Here is a 21,181-nt window from a genome sequence, read left to right as displayed (position 1 = left end):
CTGAGAACTATAGACACTTCAGTCTTACCTCAGTGCTGGGAATGATCACAGAGCAGATCCTCCTGGAAGTGACTCTGAAGCACTTCTGAAGTTCCAGTGCATCACCACCTTCTGTGTCAAAAACTTCCTCCTAATATTTAACCTAAACCTCCCCTGTCTCCATTTAAGACCATTCCCCTTTGTCCCATCACTATTCACCCTTGTAAACAGCCATTCCCCCTCTTATTTATAAGCTTCCTTTAAGTACCAGAAGGCTGCAATGAGGTCTTCCAGGAGCAGTCTCCTCTCCAAGAGAAACAAGCCCAGTTCACTCAACCTTTCTTCACTGGAGAGGTGTTCTAGCCCTCTAATCATCTTAGTGGCCCTCCTCGGGACCTGCTCCAAAAGCTCCACATCCTTCCTGTGCTGGGGGCCCCAGGCCTGGATACAGTACTGCAGGTGAGGCCTCACAAGAGCTAAGTAGGGAAGCACACTCACCTCCCTCTCCCTGCTGGCCACTCCTCTTTTAATGCAGCCCATGATATAGTTGGCCTTCTGGGCTGCAAGCGCACATCGCTGGCTCACGTCCAACTTCTCATCCATCCTGATCCCTGAGTCCTTCTCTGCAGGGCTGCTCTCAAGGGGTTCTTTGCCCAGTTTGTATAAAAATCTGGAATTGCTCCTTCATCAGTGACACCAACAGTGGGGTTGAGTGCACCCTAATGTCACCAAGCTGTAGGGTGCAGTGACACACCAGAAGGATAGGACACCATCCAGAGGGACCTCAGCTGGCTGAGTAGTGGGCACAGCTGAACCTCATGAGATTCAACAAACCCAAGTGCAGAGTCTGCAGCTGGGACGAGGGAACCCCACTACCAAAACATGCTGGGGGAACAAAAAGACTGAACGTAGTCCTGCCCCATAAGATGTGGGGGCACTGGTGGGTGGCAGCTGGATGCGAGCCAGCAATGTATCCTCCCAACCCAGAAAGCCAACTGTATGCTGGGTTCCATCAAAAGATCCGTAGCCAGCAGGTGAAGAAAAATGATCCTGCCCCCTGCTCTATTCTGGTAAGGCCTCACCTGGAGTGCTGTCTCTGGATGTGGATGTCCGCAGTGCAGGACAAACATGGAGCTGTTGGAGCACACCCAGAGAACAGCCACAAATATGAACTGAGGGATAGAACGCCTTTCTTATAAGAAGAGAGAACTGGGGCTGCTCTGCCTGGAGAAGTGAAGGCTCTGAGGTGACCTGGTAACAGCCTTTCAATACCTAAAGGGAAGAACAAGGGAAAATTTAGGTTAGATATAAAGAAAATATATTTTACAGTGAGGGTGGTGACGCAGTGGAACAGGTTGCCCAGACACATGGTGGATGCACTGTCCATTTCAAGGCAAGGCTGGGTCAGGCTCTAACCTGATTCAGCTGTGGACATTCCTGTTCATCGTGGGGTAGTTGGACTAGGTCTTTACAAATGGTACCAAGTACTCCAGCTGGGATAATCCACATCCATCACAGAGCCTCTCTAGGCTACTCCCGGTATTCAGCAGACTAGGGGCCTCACTTTGTCATGCTGTTGGGAGCCAGGGCTGCAGAGCTGCTGAATGAGAGTCAGCAGATGAGAGGAAGAGGGGTAGGGGTTTGGGTGTCTTACAGATTAGGAAACTAATGGCATCTACAGACAATTGGGATGGAGATATCCAGGATGACCCTGACTGCAGTGGTCCAGAAGAGGACAATCCTTGGCTTTCTATAAAGACGAAGCCAGATCTGCTGTTCAAACAGGAGGGACTGTAGGACCCCAAGGTGGTCAGTCACGATGCGCTCTGAGAATGATGCCCTGGGATCCATTACCACTGACAAGTCTGTAAGGGAGATATGGGAGAGAAACAGACAAATTAGGAACCTGTAATCACTATGCTCAAGTGGTGCAGACCATATTGTGCTCAGTGAGGATGAAGCAAACAGCCACTGGGGTTCAGGAGTGTTCTTCAGGTCCTGGCTGATGCACCTCACTCTATCCTCAGCCATGGAGCTCACTGGGATGGGATAACAAACTCCACAGATTGAGGGGAGCCCCTCAATCCCTAAGTGAGCTTCCCACAGTAATCACAAACCTGCCTACATACAAGCAATGCACCAACATAGGGCTCATGACGTTCCATTACTCCACAGATCTCACGCCACTGATTAGAGGAGCCCTGACAATCCTTAAACCCCATCAAGCTGCAAAATGAGATCAGAAGAGACACAGAACATGATTTAATATGTGATAATGATGCACAGAACACCCTTATACAACTCTGCATGGGTGGAATTAATACATGGCACTGTTAACTACAGCCATGAAATGGGCTGGGATGATGTGGCAGTAGACAAACCACATTTAGAGCCCCAGGTTGGAGATTATGAGGTGAGAATCATGAAAGATGGAACAGAGGCTCAACCAGAAGTCAATGGGCTTAAAAAGATTTACAAACATGATCTGCAGAATGCACAACCCCTTTGAGGAAAAGCTCTCAGGATTCCTAGAGCTGTAATGCTCAGTCAGCCAACCAAAATTATCCTGGGGCTGGTTGAAGCACTCCAGAAATAAGGGAGCACTGAAAGAAGGGAATGTACCTCAGTCCCTCCATCAACAGCTCAGAAGAAGGGAGAGAACCCTTTCATCTCCATTAGATAAGAATGGAAGGGCATTGTAGAGACATGCACAGCAAATGCAGCTGCTCTAAACCAGTTCAGAATCCCCCAAAAAAGGGCACTCACAGCCCTGCAACAAAGAAGGAATCACTCGCTCCCTTCCAAGGGCTCACCTCACACTCCAAAGGAAGGAGTCACCAGGTACAGATGCTGCCCTTATAGCTGCTAGCCCTTAAATATGGTCAGGGGACCTAAAAGAAGAGTGAGATTAAAGTCATAAAATAAAAAAGGAATCTTTTTTAACCCCATTCTGAGGACCAATACTCACCTCACACTCCAAAGGAGGCAGTCTCCAAGTAGAGATGCATCCCCTACAGTTTCCAGCCCTTAAATGTGGTTAGGATTCCCCCTAAAAAGGAGAGCTCACAGCCCTACAACAAAAACAGAATCAACTGCCCCATTCCAAATAGAAACATTCATCCCACACCCTAGAGGAAGCAATTTCCAGGTAGAGTTTCCACCCAGCTGCCAACCCTTAAAAAGGGAGATGACAGTCCTGTAATAAAGAAGGAATCACTCACCCTGTTCCAAAGACAAACACCCACCCACCTAGCAAAGGAGGCAGTCTCCAGATACAGATACTGCCCATACAGCTGCCAGCCCTTAAAAGTAGTGAGGGTACTCCAAAAAAAGAAGAGACCACAGCCTTGAAACAAAGAAGAGATCACTCACCCCCACAATCCTAAAGAGGCAGCCTCCAGGAAGAGATACTGCCTCTGGGGCTGCCAGCCCTTAAATACTGTCAGGGAGGGGTGGAGTCAAGCTCAGCCCCATCACAGGTGAATTGCTTCCACCTGTGCTCACAGGGGGGCTACACCCCTCACCAGGTGCTCCATCACTGCTTCAGACTGTGACCTCACAGCAAAAAAAAAAAACAAAAACAAAAACAAAACAAAACAAAACAAAAAAACCCAAGGACTATCAGGCAATGGGGTCTGCCTGTCCAGGAAAGGGAAGTATATCAGTGAATGAGCTATGATACCCCACGTATTTTGATCCCAATCTGTCCTCAAAGACAATTGGTGACATTTCTAACAGATAGGGGAGCACAGATTGCAGCAAGATGTAGAGAGCTGAGATTAGTGGTGTGAATGGAGCAAGTGCTGTTTGCCAAACTGCCGGGGTCAGCTTATGGCTCCCCAGTGAGAAATGTGTGTTACCTGCTGACTTTACAATTAAAGACCATCGTGAAAATATTTCAGGATTTGGTGTCCTCAGTGGATGAACCTGGCACCTGCCTGTATGGCAGCACGTGGCCTTTTGATTCAAGTATCAATCCCAAACCCCAAAGATATAGGGAGGCTGCAGTGTGCATACTTCATGCAGCCCCTGTGCTCCCGGAATCAGAGATCACTGACGTACTGCAGTACCCCATTTCTGCTGCAGCATGACGTGGGATTTCTCAAGTTATCACAGATTTGGAGAAAAGACAAAGCATTTCCAGAATACATTTCCTGTATAACCCGCCTGTCTGTCCAGTTTGGAAACCAGATGGGAGGTGGTGATTAACAATTGATTATCGGTGCCTGAACAGTTATACAGCCCCACTAGGAGCTGCTGTCCCAAACACTGCCGACTTAACAGCTACTTAGCAAACATGTCGGTTTGCTCCTGTGCCCCCTATGTGCACCAGAACTCTTTCATGGCCCCATGATGTGCTCTAGAGGCACTTGGATGTGTCCCAGAGCTATGGAGTGTGCAGTGGGCAGCCCCAGAGACATCATCAAGCCCTCTCCCATCTCCTCAGTGCACTCTGGGGTGTGATGGTGATGTGACACAGGGAGGTGTCAGGTGGTGTGAGGATATGCCGGTATCACTGCAGGTGCCATTCGAGAAGCACAGTAGAGCAGATGAGCAGTGCCATCCTGAGCTGGCAGCCACGCTGCTCCTGGGCAGCCACACGACTAGTGGGACCGTGTGAGGAAGTGGGACCGTGGGATCCCTGTGAGGAAGAAATCGGGAAAGGGTGGCAGGAGACCTGTGTGGATGAGCAAGGAGCTCATGCGCAAACTCAAAGGAAAGAAGAAGGCGTATGAAATGTGGAAAAAGGGTCTGACCACTTGGGAAGAATACAGGAATGTTGTCAGGGCCTGCAGGGATGTAACGAGGAAGGCTAAAGCCCGCCTGGAATTAAATCTGACGAAGGGGACAAAGGATAATAAAAAAGACTTTTTAAAAGTATGTTAACAGTAAAAGGAAGACTAGGGAGAATGTGGCTCCCCTGCTAAGTGACAGGGGTGTTCTGGTAACGGGGGATGCTGAGAAGGCGGAGATACTGAATGGCTTCTTTGCTTCTGTCTTCAGTGAAAAAGCTCCCCCTCGGGAATCTGAGACCCTGGAGGTTAGTGAGAGGATCTGGGGAATGGAAGACTTCCCTTCAGTCAGGGAAGAGGTAGTCCGAGAGCACCTAGGCAACACCAATGTTCACCAATCCATGGGACCCGATGGGATGCATCCACAGGAGCTGAGGGAGCTGGCAGAGGTGATTGCTGAACCGCTTTCTGTCATCTTTGAGAGGTCTTGGAGGACGTGGGAGGTGCCTGAAGACTGGAGGATAGCCAATGTCACTCCGGTCTTCAAAAAGGGCAAGAAGTAAGATCCAGGAAATTATAGGCCAGTCAGCCCCACCTCTGTCCCTGGAAAGGTGATGGAACAGCTGGTGCTGGATGTCATCTCCAGACAACTGCAAGAAAAGGAGGTTATCAGGAGTAGTCAGCATGGGTTCACCAGGGGGAGGTCGTGCTTGACCAACCTGGTAGCCTTCTATGATGTTGTCTCTGGCTGGGTGGATGGGGGGAGAGCAGTGGATGTAGTCTACCTTGATTTCAGCAAGGCTTTTGATACTGTCCCCCACGACATCCTTATAACTAAGCTGAGGAAGTGTGGGATAGATGAGTGGACAGTGAGGTGGGTTGAAAACTGGCTGACTGGCAGAGTGCAGAGGGTCGTTGTTGGCGGTGCAGAGTCTGGTTGGAGACCTGTAACCAGTGGTGTCCCCCAGGGGTCGGTGCTGGGTCCGGTCTTGTTCAACATCTTCATCAATGACCTTGATGAGGGGATAGTGGCCACCCTCAGCAAGTTTGCTGATGATACGAAGTTGGGAGGATTGGCTGACATGCCTGAAGGCCATGCTGCCATTCAGCAAGACCTGGACAGGCTGAAGAGCTGGGCAGAAAAAAACCGGATGAGGTTTAACAAAAGCAAGTGTAGAGTCTTGCATCTGGGGAGGAATAATTGCATGCACCAATACAGGTTGGGGGATGACCTGCTGGAGAGGAGCTCTGCAGAGAGGGACCTGGGTGTCCTGGTGGACGACAGGTTAGCCATGAGCCAGCAGTGTGCCCTCGTGGCCAAGAGGGCCAATGGCATCCCGGGGTGCATTAAAAAGAGTGTGGCCAGCAGGTCGAGAGAGGTGATCCTCCCCCTCTACTCTGCCCTGGTAAGGCCTCATCTGGAGCATTGCGTCCAGTTTTGGGCTCCCCAGTACAAAAGGACAGGGATCTCTTGGAAAGAGTCCAGTGGAGGGCCACAAAGATGGTGAGGGGCCTGGAGCATCTCTACTATGAAGAAAGGCTGAGTGAAGTGGGTCTGTTCAACCTTGAGAAAAGAAGACTGAGGGGACCTGATCCAGGTCTATAAATACCTAAGATGTGGGGGGCAGAATGGCAAGGCTGGACTCTTTTCAGTGGTGAGTGGAGACAGGACAAGGGGAAATGGCCAGAAACTGGAGCATAGGAAGTTCCGCACAAATGTGCGCAAGAACTTCTTTACAGTGAGGGTGACGGAGCACTGGAACAGGCTGCCAGGGGGGTTGTGGAGTCTCCTTCTCTGGAGATGTTCAAGACCTGCCTGGATGCCGACCTGTGTGACCTGGTGTAGGGAACCTGCTTTGGCAGGGGGGTTGGACTCGATGATCTCTGGAGGTCCCTTCCAACCCCTACAATTCTGTGATTCTGTGATTCTGCGATTCTCCATCTTGCCAGTACACTACGCATGCACCATTTCTGGCAGTGCAATACGCATGCGTCTGATCTGTAACATGAGTACGCATGCGCCAGCTCCTGCACCACACCACGCATGCGCCAAGTTGTCACTGCACTACGCATGCGCCAATTTTGTCACTGCACTACGCATGCGCCAGTTTCGGCTCAGCACTACGCATGCGGCGATCTGTATCGTTTCTACGCATGCGCCAGGTTTGGACCTACACTACTCATGCGGCAGTGGAAGGACCCCACTATGCATGCGCCAGTTCAGGATCATCACTACTCATGCGCCAATTTTGTCACTGTACTATGCATGCGCTTGATCATAAAGAGCGCCAGTTTAGGCTCACCACTACGCATGCTCCATTTCAGGCACGTAACTACGCACGCACCAATTGAGATACGCAAGTACGCATGCACGAATTGGGGCAGTGCACTACGCATGTGCCATTAGGGGCACTGTACTACGTATGCGCCGATTGGGGCACCTCGGTAAGCATGCGCCGGATCAGGCACAGCAATACGCATGTGCCAATTCTGGCAGTGCACTACGCACGCGTAACCTTTGGCACATCACTACGCATGCGCCACATCCAGTGCATCACCACGCATGTGCCAGCTCTGTGCCATAACTACGCATGCGTCAATTTCGGCAGAGTACTACGCTTGCGCCAGATCTGGCGCGTGGGTATGCATGCGCTAGTTCCGATGCAGCTCTATGCATGTACTGCTTCTGGTTCATCAGTACGCGCGCACCACATCCAGCAGAGCAATACCCATGCGCTTCATCCGGCAGAATAGTACGCTTGCGTCAGTTCCTGCACAACATTACGCATGCACAATTCCAGCGCTATACTACACATCCGCTTATTCCGGCACTGCATTACGCATGCGCCTGTCCCAGATCAACAATGCGCATGCGCTTGCCTGGATTCCGCGCTGCGCATGCGCTTTTTATGGCATAGCAGTACGCGTGCGTCAGTCTCGGTGAACGCATACGTCTTGGTTTCTGCTACTCCAAATTGTCACGGACACAGTTCTTCACGTTGGCCACGCGGTGGCAGCAGAGACTGCGTAAAGATCTTATTGGGCTCGGCGTCGAGTCGCCTCACCTCCTGTCGCTATCTGTTCTCTTGCTAAGTAAAAGCACTAAGTTACAGTGGGAAGTATAGGAAAAAAACAAAACAAAACAAAACTAAGAAAAGCAAGGAAAACTTCTCCAACCCAGCAAACCTTTCCTAAGTACTTTTGAATATCTGTAAATAAATAAATAATCATCAAATTGATGTCATGCTTTTTTTTTTTTTTCCCTCACAGTGTCTGGGATGATGAACAAAGTTGTTATCAATTGGACAGATGCATGCAGTGAAGCCAAGGATGGTTTGGAATGACAAACAGAGCAATGTAAAACAGCCAAGCAACATTTTGCTATTGAGTGATTTGTCATCAGTTCTTTCATTTGCAACTTTCACCAGCATCTGCCTCAAGACGTTCTGACCACGGGCACCATGGCTGAGGGCTGTGTTCCTCACTCATTCATTTTTCCAGGCTGTTGCTAGTGAGTTGGTCCTCTTTCCTCGATATCTTGTTCTGTGTGTGCGCCTGTGTCTCAAATAAATGTTCTATCATTGCCTTTGTTTGTTTTACAGTGCATTTGTCCACAAAGGCCAGCGCCACAAAGAACTATGATGCCTAAACACTACAGTGCATCACAAAGACGGCACTGATGCACAGAAGCCTCTATGACAAGAGAGGAGTGCTCTAGGAGTAGCACAAGAAGCTGCATACCTGAAAGAAGTAGAAAAGATACCAACAGACTACCTGCTTTTATTTCCCTCTTCTCTTGTTCAGCATGATCGTGTCAGAGAACTGATTCTTGTTCTCCTTAGAAAGCTTTTCGCTATAAGAAATGACATCCTGGAAGGAACAGTGACAGACAGATTCCACATTTCCATAGTCCAAAACAAACAATGTTGGAAAAAGTTGCAACTGAGAAGCTGCTTTCTTGTATGTGGAAAAGTCAGAGGTGAGGTATGTCTGGGGCTGATGAAGGGAGCGTCATTTGTTAGAGCAGTGAGTTCTCCATTTTGTCCCCGGATTCCTGAGTTCATTCAGAACTCTAGAAGGACTAATCGCTCTGAGCAGTGATTACTATCAGAGCTGGTAGCATCCTGAAGATGCTTGAAAATGCCTTTCTAAACTGAGCTTAAAGACCCAACCCCCTTATTTTTACTTATACATGTAGAGGCCATCCAACATCCACATGCTCTGAGAATGGCGGCACTTTTTGCTGCTAGCATCAGCCCAAGAATTGGAGCCTCCTTTGGAACTTCTTGTATGGAATAAATCATGACAGAAGTTGAAATTAAAGAGCAAAGTATCAGCCTAGGGTAGTCCACATTGTTGAATTGACATCAAAATCTGTGGGTCTATTTCTCAGCAGCAGAGGTACTATCAGGAATCAAGTTTTTCTTCAGCTTCAGCAAATATCTACTTTGCACCACTTTACCAATGTCATGTCAACTGATCTTCATAGCTGTCTTGATGTTATACATCACACTAGAATACCTCTTGCAAGCAGAAATTCAAGGCATACTAGTTCTATTCTTTCAGCAATACTTACTGAGGGTTTTGTAATTTTCTTGTGCAATGTTTGGTCAGAGAAAAGCTTCAATTTTTATGTCATTTATTTAGGATTGAAGAACAACAATAACAACAGCCACTTAAACTCATTGAGGGAGGAGTAAACAGTCAGATATTGAACTCACTTAACAGCCTCTTACATTGGTCTCTGAAATACTGCAGGTGATCTCTATAACACTTTCTGGCTTGATACATCCTGGTTATTGACTGAATCTACAGGAAAGAATCCCAAAACAGGTCAAATAGAAGACTTTTCCACAGATATCGCTACACAAAATGTTTACAAAAAAAAAAAAATTTAAAAAAATAAATCAGGAAGCCTTCACTACTTCATCCTTATATGCTCGTAGGTAATCCAAATGAATTTGATATGCTTTCCTCTGTTTATAGCCACACCAATGAGACCAAAACCAGAAAATAAGTGTTTACTTTTCAAATTAAAGAGAAGTAATTACAATTCTAAGCTTCCTTCTGCTGCTCAGCTTCAGCTAAATAAAGTGTAACGGGAACATGCTCATCTTACAAGATATACACAGTAGGAGAGATACAGTGAAGCGTTAACTATTTATTCCACCAGTTGTCATCGTGTGAGACTTGAAATTATCTTCATGAAGAGCGTGGGCCTTCAGAAACAGAGCTAGGGAACAAATGCGTAACTAAACAATCAGATGCACAGAAACACATACACAAAGGTCACGTGGCAGATGCTCCTGCTGGAGAGAAGAGGGATGCAAAATTTTAAGCCTTCAGAGTGGATTCTCTACTCCTGATTCTCAGAACAGAAATTAGACAAGGAACTGGACTACATTTATTGACAGAGAGTGCTATTTATATGAGTTGGGTGTTGTGATCGTGGTTTTTTGTTTGTTTGTTTTCTTTGTTACAGGCAGAGCAAGTGCTACTGTGGCGGGAACATGGATACACAGGGCAAATAAAGCGGTATCAGAGTGCAAAGCATGTATTTCACTTGCAAACGTTTCGATTGCAACACTGGAGAAAGATTCTTTTCATTACTCTCCTATAAATGTGCCCAACCTTATGTTGAATAATCACACCATCCGTTCCATGTCCTCAACTCTCCGAATCCCTGGACAAAAGAGAAGAGAAAGAGACTCAGGTACACTAGAAGACATGCTGTCTCTCTTCAGTTCATGAAAAACTGCAGTGATAACACTACATGATGATAAATTACTAACATAAAGACGTATGACATGCTTCATTTGATACTGTCCCTGAATGGCTGGGACACGATGATCTCTGGAGGTCCCTTCCAACCCCTACAATTCTGTGATTCTGTGATTCTGTGATTCATATCATCCTATTTCCAAAAGACACAATCAGACGATAAAACGATAGGTGAAGTTTTCTCAAACACTGTTTTTACTCTCTGCAGCTCTGCTTGAGGAGCATTTATTGTTAGTATAACAACAAAGTATAATAACAACATATATACAAAAAAGAGTTCGTATAATAACAAAGAGAAGTAAATTATGTACAGAGGTTTTCTGTGAGAAGGTAATTCTTTGTGAGAAGGACACTTGGACAGCCTCCTCTCAGAAGATGTAGGGTTTGTGACTATGTATAAACCTTATTTGGAGCCAGTTGTTGCCCTTCTTAGAAAAATTGTAATGTGATCAAAGGCTGAGCCTACCCTTTGAAACACAGCATGACTAATAAGGTGATCTGCAGAGAAGAGATTCAGTGACAGTTACTTGGATTGTAAGAAGACAGATGATGACAGCTGGTGAGTTTATGTTTTTATCATCATGGTTGTCTGTGCTTCTGTTCTTCCCTTGGTTCCATCTTCATGCATGTCAGTGCTGCAGCTGTGTTGATTTAGTTCTGAGAATGAATTTGTTCTCTTGTTATTTCAGCCATGTATAGGGTCCTGGTTGTAGGTCTACCCAGCAGAGACATGTGAGGAGTTTGAGCTTTAATTGTTTATTTGTTTTGCTCACCCTTTTCTGATTTGATTGTGGTAGTTCAACAACTTAATTTTAACTCTTATTGAATCTTTAGTACTGTGCTTAGCAGGACGAGCTGCCAGCAATGGTTATGTTGCGTACAGCTATCAGGATTAGTTTCTAACCGTCCAGCTGTGTTGCAGCACAGAATTAGAAAGCTGTCCAACCAACACTCCGCTCTACTCTGCATTTTTCCTACGTGAGTTATTTTACTCAGTATCAAAACTGTAGTTGTTGTCTTCATAACTGTTCTTCCCAACCATTGAAACACATGTGAAAAAGGGCTGTCTGTAGGCTACACAAATTTAATTGCAGGTACCAGGTGAAAGCTGAGCTGAGTTTCCCAGGCTTCTGACAGTTTTCTTGATAAACTGCTATGTCTCCCTGGCTTTCTATGTGAAAAGAAGCCAGACAAAGTCACAAAAAAACATTATCTGACAAGAGCTGGATAACCTACCTTCTCCTCAGCTGTGGGTTTTGTTACCCCGTCTTTGGCATGTGCAATTGTGGAGAAAGTTGACTCAGGACTGAAAGCAGTATGGGAGCAGTTAAGTCAAAGTACTGAAGTCACTGGGTATGACAGCAGTTTTTTTTTCCAGGCCTTTTTTGCTGCTGCTTTTCTGAAGCCTTGGTTAATCTGGGCCCCTTGTATTTCCAAGGTAATAAAGCTCCTCTCCCTTTCAAGCTTAGTCTGCCTCTGTGGTGTACTTCAGATACAGGCTGTCCCTCTTAGGCATACAGGGATGTGCAACCCAGCTGGGATCCTGTTTTGATCAAGTCTTGACTGCCACAAATGGATAGAATTGACTAACTTTAGGCAACTCTTCTCCTTGAGCAGGTTACTAACACTGTTTTGTTGTATAGTTTTGGTTAAAAAAAAAACCGTAGGTATGGGGACCAGACAGAGCTCTCTACTCATATTTTTTCCTGTTGTTCTTTCACAGGTCTCTACTAATAAAGGATCTTCCAGTTGTTCTGCTGAAGGACAGACTTCTTAAGAGTCAGCCAACTGCAGTTCTCACAACCCTGTCAGCATGAAACCTGATGCCATCTTTTATTCCCATTTCACAGATTATTAAATGTAAAATTCTCTTTTGATCTTGATCCCTGCCCACTACACTTTCCATCTCTCAACTTGTATGGGAACTGTTGAATCACAACCTGAACCACCGTTTGATCACCTGAGGCAAGCAGTGAGTCAGCCACAGGAGCACAGGTGAAGGCAATTCACCACCTGGCTGCACCTCTCCCAGACCCCATTTAAGGGCTAACTGCCAGTAGAGAAGCATCTCTGTTTGGAGATAGCAATCTTTGGAGTTTTTACTGTAAACCTAGGATGTAGGTGAGTATTTCATTTATTTTTGATTATCTCTTTCCACCACAATGATCTTTCTAGTTATACAACCTGAGAAATACTAGCCTAGCTAAGCTACTCTGCTAATTGTGTTTATTGAGTGTACATAGCTCTCACTTCATACAGCTGGAATGTTCCCGAGGATGAGGACTGTCCCCATGCTCTCATTACAGTAAGCATGTTTGAGATTTGATGCTTGATTGAATTCTCTTACTGTCTTGATTTAATTCATTAGCAAATGTTCTGCAGGAAGTTAGTTTGGAACTGATGTTCCCAGGTATTCTGGATCATGTATGAACATATTTTCTTTCAGACAGGCATCCAACGTTCCTCTTAAATTTGGACTTAAAACTGTATACCAATTATGAATTATTTACCAGCACTCTTCTGGCTGCTCATGGGCTATGGAGAGTGTTTGGGAATGCAAATGAGGCAATCTCATTGTTCCGTCTGATCTTAAAATCTAGTGAATGAAACTTATAGCAACACTGTAATTTTCAGTCAGTCCTAACACACTTAAGCAGTGCAGAGGCTATTTCTAAGTGCCTTCAGAATGTCTGTTGCCTGGCAATTACTGAAGAAGAATACAGTAAATAATGTGGAATGATAATATTTGAAGAATGTGTATTTTCTCCCACAGTTCTTGAAGTTTTAATAGGGGAGAAGTATTCCTGCCTCTCATTGAGATACAGCTGTACCTGAGATGAAGGGCAGCAAATATTTAACAGACTATTAGAGTCTACAGTTACAATAATTCAAGGCCGCTTCTAAGGGATAATGTGTACAAAGATAGAGAGTAATGGGAATTTCATACTGTTAAAGAGATGCACTCCCAAGTGGCATGTGGGCATAAATAGAGGTAGTGGCTGTATTCTGAAAGTATTGGCACAAGCTCCTCATTTCTGTTTTGTTCACACAGTGGTGCCTCTGTTGGCATAATCTTCTCAAATGAAATGTACAGCAGATTGATCAGGGGCTGTTCACAGGGAGGAGCATGATACCAGAGTAATCACTGCTTGCTATGGAGCTTGGTTTGATTTTTTTTTTTTTTTTTTTTTTTTTAGGTTGGCTTATTTTTTTTTTTTTTTGTTTACACTCCCAATTGGATCAGTAGGTACATTCAGAAAGGAATCATTTCCACTCTTTATCATGACAGAATTTATAGATTTCTAGCTCTTAGGCTGTAGTTCTCTGTACGTGATAAGGAACAGGGGAGAAAAGGAAGCCAAGGAAGATAACTTCACCTGGGCAGTAATTTTCATCTTCCCAAGATGTGAGTTTTGCTTCTGCTCTCTGAAATACAGGGTCACTCCCAGTGTCTTAGTAAGTAATTGTTTTTTTTATTATTTCCTAGATTTTATTTCTGTCATGTAGCTTCCCCTATCTTTGCCTTTCAGTGATATCCAGCTCAGAGGCAGAGCCTAAGCAGTCCAGGAGCAGTTCTGCATCCATAACACCTAAGAAGGATGTGACACCGTAGTCCACAGGATCTTTCTTCTCTTACATATTCCTTAAAGAAACCTGAGAGGTGGGTTTTCTCGAGAGAAATATTTTCCATAAGTGAATATTACAGCCTGACTGTCTGCTTTCTGATCTGATGTTTAAAATATCTATTTCCTAAAGTTCAGTTTCCTTCTCATTTAGCTAATCACTGTGTAATAGGCATTGCCTTCCTTTTTTAGCCAATGCTGTGAAGAGCTTGATATCCTGGAGTTAAAATGTCACTCACAAAAACCAAACTGCTAATTGAGCTTTCTTTCCTGAGAAACAGACTGCTTTCTGTTTTTTAACTACCTGGTTTGATTGTCATTCTTGCATGTAGCTGAATTACTGTAGCCAAAATTGCAGGCCTCGGTTTCCTCTGGTCGCTTTGTTATCTAAAGGTCATATTCATTTTGCTGTGTTATTCTCAAATGCTCTGCTGTCAGGTGTTTGTGTTCCATTGCACGGGAAACCCACAGCAGAATCAGAAGAGAACAGGAATCAAAACTATCTATTTTTTTTTTCTGCATTGTCTTTATCCTGAGGATTTAGCCATCCATCTCAGTATTTTGGTGAGGTGTTGTGCAGCTCAGAAGTTTGGAATAGGAGACTTCTGTGGTTATTATATTTACTGAAATCTCTTTGCTTAGGCACATGCATTCAAAACAAACCCTCCTAGTCACTGGCCTTCTGATCTCAGTGTTCACTTACCATTGCTGAAAACACACGTGGTGGGTGATATAGTGGTTCTAAGTGACACTGGGCATCTTGTTACAAAGCCTGGTGCTTCATAAATACCCAGAATCATCATGCTGCATCATCATTTTCCTCTTCTCGGCTATATACTCTGTATGTTTTTATTTGGTGGAAAATAATATCCCTTCACCATAAAGAGCACAACATCTAAGCTGCAACTCATATTACTGCATTTAATTTACTAATGCTGTCATGCGGCTCCTGCAAGTCATAATTTACTGTGCGTATCATCACAGAACAACCTTGCTGGCCTTGTAATTGTTACTGGGTCCAGAAAAATGAGTTGCTGACCTTTTGCAAGTGCTATTTCTGTTGACTGCTGAAAACATTCAGAACAAAGTTACGTGTTTCTTAGGGGTGCAAGCCAGACTCTTATCTGATTGCTAGTTCTCCAAATCTTAGCATGCCTGTAATGACAGCATGAGAGACGTCAAATAAGTACTCAGTTTATCAAGTGTATACTCTAAGGAAAGGTGAGCTTCAGACCTTGCCAAGTAGTACTGAGATAATGTCCGTTCTTTCTCCTTCAGCAATTGGTTATGGTGAATTGTGTCAATGTAGCTTACAGTGTGCTTTTAACAGAAGAGCAAGTTTACGTCTGCCTGTATGTTTCTATGTAGACATACTGCTGGCCAACACACAGCCTGCTTCACTGAGAGGTACTGTTGGTGGGGGTAGCCCAGTGCTGCTCTGCACTGTAAGGTCCTGATTAGGAATGCAATAGTGAGAAGTAAGAAAGGCATTACTTATTCCAGTGCCTCCAGGATAACAGTTGCTGAACACCTGTGATTCTGTTCTGCATCTCAACTATTCTGGGTATTACATGTCCATGCTAGTTCAGAGCTAAGACCTCAAGCTTCTTCTTCAGTACAAGATAAAGGTAAAGGAACTGCCAGTTTCACAGTCCTGCAGATCATATAAGAAAACCACATCTTTCTAAATACAGTGGGGAAGAAAGAGTCCTGCAAAAGATTTGATAGGAAATTTCAAAACCAGAAGCATATGGAAGTTCCCTGCATTTTTCAGAATGAAGGATGATGAAGCCATATTAGCTAAACTGCATTGGAGAAATCTTAAATATTTCTTTGCTAAGGATTGTATCATAGGGGGGACGCTCTCCTAGCTGTTGTCTTTCAGAGCAGTAGGGGGGAAAGCTGAAGCAGCACAAAGGCAACAGTTTTGATGCTAGAAGACTAAAGGAGGGCAATAAAAAGCTGAAATTCCCACCCAGCAACTTAGTTTCTGGTGCTGTAGACAGATCAGTCCAGCAAATACATAGCTTACTCTGCTGTCTCTAAAATGAGGATAAAGATCTTGCTATTCTTAAAGGAGTTGCTAATCAAATTGTGGGAAGGTATATATGTTATCTTAAGTAATTGGGGTTAAACTGATTCTACATAAAACAAACTGAAGCAAGGTTTTGGGAAGCACAATGCTGCTCTCCAGATATCAGTGTTCATTATCCTAATGTTCATTCCTTAGCTGGGTCCAATGTGTCCATTGTTCATAGACTAGCAGCTTTCAGTTCCTCATACTGGCACTTAGGAAATGTTTAAAAAATGCTTAGTATCAGCTGTGATTGAAGGTTTTTGATGAAGCCAAACAAAAGTGAGAAGGGAATGGTTTTATCCGCCTCTTTCTGTGAATATCTTATAAGCGTAGAAGAATAACACAATTAGTCTAGGTAAGTAACACAATTCTTTGTTACTCAGCTATTTTCAACCTTGAGCAAGGCTCATTACTTTTGCTGAAGGTAACAAGTTTAAATTAAGTTGTTGACCTATGGGTTACACTAGCCTACTAAAGCAAAAGCATAACTGCTTCCTCTGGTGAAATGTTCAAATATTTGGCAAAAGCCTGGTAACTGTTGTTAACATAGTTGTGTGAGGAAGAGGGAAGTGGTTTCCAGAAGCTTCCATTTCTCAGAGCAAAGTTCTGTGCAGTCAATATACAATTTTCAAAATCAAGTCTGAAGCCTGCATTCAGATCTTAGCAGCATAGCTATAAATCTCATATTACTGCAGGAACTAGTTAAATAACTACAGATTTATTTTCTGGTATTAAAGCTGAAACTGGAATGTTTACTGTCATAATTTTCAAATTACTGGTACAGCACATACATATTTACCTCTAATAAAAGCCTTAGGTCCTTCCTGCCATCATGTTTAATGTGGATATGCAAGGCCTGGGTTCTGTCTTCAGTACAGTCTTTTCCAATTCTTCAGGAGTCATACGGTTAATGTAAAGTGACAGCCCTTAGTAAATGTTTGACTCTATTGCCAATTGCTCTTACAGTCACAGGTTTAATGAAAGTTTAAATATGTCACCTATGTCATATAGGCCAAAAATGCACAGTAGGTAAGGGTTAAATAGGCTGTTAGCATGTTTTAACACTTAGGATTTCCCTCCAAAACAATGCAAAACAACAGGACAGGTTGTAGGAAGCTGGGAGGGATATGGAGCTGGAAAAGCAAATAATTCTGAGGGTGCGAGTGTGTGTGTGTGGGGGGGCGTGGGGGGGGGGGGGGGAGGGGAAAAAACTCCAGTCAGAAGAATAGACAAACATACATATTGATGGGCCATGATCAAACGGTGGGAATTTTTATGTTGTACACAGGCATATGTTGAATAATTTGGTAAGGATACGTGAGGAGCTCATGAGCCAGCATTATCACTCAGTAAAGCTGCTAAAAGTCACTTGCCCGAGAAATGGCTGTAGAGCCCTGGATAATTCCACAGTCAAAGTTAGAGTAGTTTATGAAGTGCTTGGGGAATGCAAGGCGAGATAGTGGGGCACCTGGCAGCACATTATACCCAAAGCATGAGGAAGAGCAGCATGCTGCTGGTCTCTTAACATTCCTGAAATTCTTCGAAGGTTTGGCAGAGGTATTTCTTAGAGCAAAGACAAGCAGACAACAATTAGCTGACTGGGGGAACAAAAACGCTAGCCATTTGGGAGTTTTGCATGTCTTTTTGGCAACTTTATCGCCATGGGAGTGTGCAAGTGTGTTCTGTCTTTAAAGGATATCAAGGTGCTGACTGCAGACCTGTTGCTTCCTGTAGTGTTGGGTGGCTCTGCTCCTTTCACATGTGAAATTCAAAGGTCAATCAATGACTATGCTAGTAATTTTTCATCCTTCCTCCCAGGGATTTGCTTGTGAGATCCTCAGCCTGGGTAACTTTCACAGTATGATGGGGACCCATGAGGCTTTTGGTTATTTCTACTTTTTGCTCACTTGTACCCAGTCTTGGATTTTTCAGTGATATCTCACCTCTGTGCCCCAGACTGGGTAGGCTGAGTGCTGTGGAAAATAATAGCTAATAATAAGCCACGTTTTAAGATGCAGTGCATGATGAAGCAGGTGCTAAGTAGGAGATGTGATTAAGGAACTGGTTTTGGTGAAGTGACAGAAGACTTTTTCCACCTCTTCTGTAACAGAGCACTCTGGGACAGGTGCATTCAAAAAATGTCCCATTGCTGAGGCCTTTCCCTTGCCTGGCAGCCCTGTATAAGCTGGTGCTGGGCCAGGGTATCATGTTGCCTACTGCCATGAAAAGCTAGAAGTTTGATCTGGAAAGAATTAGAACTGCCCATGGAATGCTGTCAGACACATGATCAGATAGCAATTTGCTGAGAAGAAGATGACTGGGCCTCAATGTTATCTGAGATCACTATTGAGAAAACAAAGTTTGCAACCATGGCAGCAACTGCTGTCTCTTAAACATTATCCTTGACAGGGCTTGGCACCCCAGTGTGTTGTAGAGACTGTTAGCTCTGCTAGTCCTTTTTGTAGTGAGTGAATATGGCAAAAAAAAGTGCTGAAAGACCTTGTAGGAACAGAGAATGGCTGCTCTTTTTGATGTCTGTAAGTTACACCTGCCCATTTATCTGCAGACGTATGCTTAGTGCGCACACTGTTATTTCTCTACCATCATTATTGTGGTGTTGTGATAATCTCTGGTGCCAAGAACAGAAAAGTTGCCTGTCAGTTATGCTAAGCACCTGAAGACTCTTGGCTCTCAGCCTGCACAAGGTGATTGTTATCTTCTACTATTTTCAAATAAGCTTCTCAGAGCAAAACTAACGATTCAGATAAGCTGCTGAGATCATAAATCATTTATAATATTAATAATGTTTACAGTCCTTTATTTAGTTGCTGAAATATTGTAATTTTCACAGCTGTTCAGCTATGAAACCTCATTGGAAAACAATCTTCAACTTGCCTGGTTCTAGGATCTGTTTCTGTTATTTAGGTTAACCAAAGTCTTTCTACATCTAAGGCAGCTCTATAAATCCTTGGTACATAAATACCAGTGGATTACTTTGTTCTTAGGTTAGCCTGTGTTAGTAGAATGTATTTTTTTCAAGGTTTGAAATGTGAACAACTTCAAATTTCTTCTAGAAAGCATTTGTGTTGCTTGTGAGGATTCTCCAGCTCATCTTCAACTCAGTCATTCACATCCATGGAAAAAATGGTGAGTTCCTTTCTCTCTCCATATCTTTGGGACAGCAAGGATGGTAACACTTGATAAAGAACAGAAATGTCATCTGAAGTTAAGTTACCAGATTAGGGGCAATAAGAAACCAGATAAGGTTTAACAAAAGCAAGTATAGACTCTTGCACCTGGCAAGTATCAGAACTTCACAGTGATGGTGATGAAGCACCATCAGGCTGCCCAGGGAGGCTGTGGATTCTCATTCTCTGAAGACATTCAAGGCCTATCTGGATGCCTACCTGTGCACCTGCTATAGGGAGCCTGCTTTGGCAAGAGGGTTGACCTCTGTGATCTCTAAGAGGTCCCTTCCAACCCCTACAGTTCCATGATTCTGTGATTATGGTGAGAGGGAGTTTATCCTCCTCACCTGGGCAGAACAACCCCACAACTATTGGGCTGTGCTCCCCTGCTTTCCTTACACTCATTCAAGTACAGCCCCATAAGCTTTGGAGGGATAGCTCCTCTGACTGCTGGGAGAAAACATGCTTTTATTTTCAGACACTGGATAGTGGGAAATGATAAATATGATCTCAGATTTCCCTACAAGATATTGTTTCCCTAAAAGATATTGTTCTAGTGTGGAAATGTGAACAATATCTTGTGGTTTACAATGCTCAATTGTAGTATCAAATGTAAAAGTCACCAACAGTACTCTCCAGAGAGATCTGGTAACAGAACCCCATAACATGTCCTAGCTACTGTGGAGTAGGAACCCCCTTCTTTCTTTATATGAGCCTTTAGCCTTTTTTAAAAAAAGCCTGACAACAAACAGAAATCACACGCACCACCTGTTAGAAGATATCCTGTTATATCTTCTGGCAGAAGAGCATAAAGGGTCTTAAAACCTCAGCAGGTGGAAAAATTAAGTGACTTGTACAATGACTGCTGGAAGGTCAGGGGCAGAGGGAAGATGAACCCAGTGGCCAGTCCCTGCACTAAGTGCAAGTGAATGAAAAGAGACTCAAGGAACTAAAACTTAGAAATGAGATTCAAGTGGAAACAAATCTCAACTACAGAAATCTCTCTGGGAATGACTTAACGTATGCTCTGGGGCACAACTGGTTTTAAGGGCTCTGGAATTATGACTGCAACATGGCACTCTGAGAGATTGCATAAAGAGCACTTGCAATCTATTCACATGTGCTCTTGCTAACAATCATATTTTGTGCAGTTAAGTGCAAGGCCTCTGATCTTCAGAGCATGCATGGCTTTGATTTGTATGTCTAGATTTGAGTACATGAGTACAGCACTGGCATGTGTATGTCTTGTGTACTGCAAAGCATGCTGTTATGTGGGAACTGAAAAGACATAAACATACTATATTGTTACACTTCACTAGAAAGCATAAAGCAGTTCTGAAAGTAGCAGAGTAAAAAGTATGCTGACAAAGTCAGCAAGGTAGTTCCTCCACTTCAAACTTTCTCTGATTAAGGAGCATGCAGGATGTCACATTTCTGTTTCATGCTCTAATGAATAAAGGAACATGGTCAGCAGGTTGTGGGAGCTGATTCTCTACTCATAGGGAAAGGTGCACATATGCGCATTTCTTCAGAAGTTGTCTCAGAGCCAATTATCACCCTTTGTCTTCGTGTCCTTCAGGAAGGAATATGTTCTGTTTACTTCGGCATTGTCATGCAAGCAACCGAGGAAACACGAGATGATGACCTCTTCGCTTGCTCTCCTCGTTCCTGCCAGACCACCATCTCCTCTTCACTCCCTTCACACACAAGCTTTGCATCATCGATCTCCTCCAGGTCCGGTTCTGTAACACAGCCTGCAGCCCGCCACGCCCGGCCTTTCCTTCAAGGGCCCCGACAGCT

The 21,181-nt window shown here is 44.3% G+C and overlaps 1 long non-coding RNA gene across 1 annotated transcript; it reads right to left on the bottom strand.

Moving 5' to 3' along the window:
- Positions 1 to 1,315: 1,315 nt before the first annotated feature.
- Positions 1,316 to 3,376, bottom strand: LOC122184810. Its single transcript, XR_006180630.1, has 4 exons — positions 3,352 to 3,376; positions 2,948 to 3,050; positions 2,793 to 2,870; positions 1,316 to 1,844 (listed from the first exon to the last, which is right to left on the bottom strand). It is a non-coding gene; the product is annotated as an uncharacterized LOC122184810 (long non-coding RNA).
- Between the last annotated feature and the right edge of the window lie 17,805 nt (positions 3,377 to 21,181).

Source organism: Lagopus leucura, unplaced genomic scaffold, assembly GCF_019238085.1.
Source record: "Lagopus leucura isolate 7727_CA_CO unplaced genomic scaffold, USGS_WTPT01 Super-Scaffold_100024, whole genome shotgun sequence".
Taxonomy (NCBI): Eukaryota; Metazoa; Chordata; class Aves; order Galliformes; family Phasianidae; genus Lagopus; species Lagopus leucura.
The sequence above is the reverse complement of the archived record's forward strand: the minus strand, read 5'-3'. Positions and strand labels throughout refer to the sequence as shown.